The sequence below is a fragment of the Mytilus edulis genome, chromosome 2 (genome assembly GCF_963676685.1).
Source record: "Mytilus edulis chromosome 2, xbMytEdul2.2, whole genome shotgun sequence".
NCBI classification, from domain to species: Eukaryota; Metazoa; Mollusca; class Bivalvia; order Mytilida; family Mytilidae; genus Mytilus; species Mytilus edulis.
This window is the reverse complement of record NC_092345.1, coordinates 75,272,565-75,273,314: the sequence shown is the minus strand read 5'-3', so window position 1 is coordinate 75,273,314 and position 750 is coordinate 75,272,565.

The following is a 750-nucleotide window of genomic DNA, read 5'->3' as shown; positions in this document are numbered from 1 at the left end:
TTCTATTCGTACCAGGTCAGAATATTCAGTCAATTTGAAGACCCCCCCCTGGCACCGCTGGCTCCGATAATCAAATGGTCATACCCTAATAGCAAATAAAATGATGACGCAATACTGAGAAGCAACAAAGATACTCAGTCATTTTCTCGATCTATACTGACTGAATGTTGGATATGAATTGATTTGTGCAGTCACTAGTGTCATAAATCTAAAAAAATATCATAAACTAGTCAACAAATATCAATAAAATCTCCAATACCTAATGGCATGCTGCATTTCGTATTCGATTCAGTTGATATTTGGATTCGGTTTTATTACAGCAAAAAGTGAACGAAATATCTATATCTTTTAAACACAAAAAAAAAATGACTTTTAGTGAATCAGACCCTCATTAGTAGAACTGTATAATGCTCATCATATATGTAGGTATTACATGCATCTATGGGCCTCGTGATGTCGTTGTATTTTTTTTGGTTTTTTTTTGGGGGGGGGGGGGGTATAGCTATGTCTTAAAGGATTTTTCACCTTTCTATGCGGGTTGCAGAAAAAAATATCAAATTTCAAATATCGATGTATTTTATTGATCCAAAGACGTTAATTTTAATCAAAACAAACACACACACAATATAACTACTAGCACTGCCATCATGGCACTCATCCTTTTTCACAACTGTCTTTCTTAAAAACTGAAGTCTGATTCAGAGAAAACGCGGATGAGAAACAGTTCTTATCCAGCATTGATTTCTAACT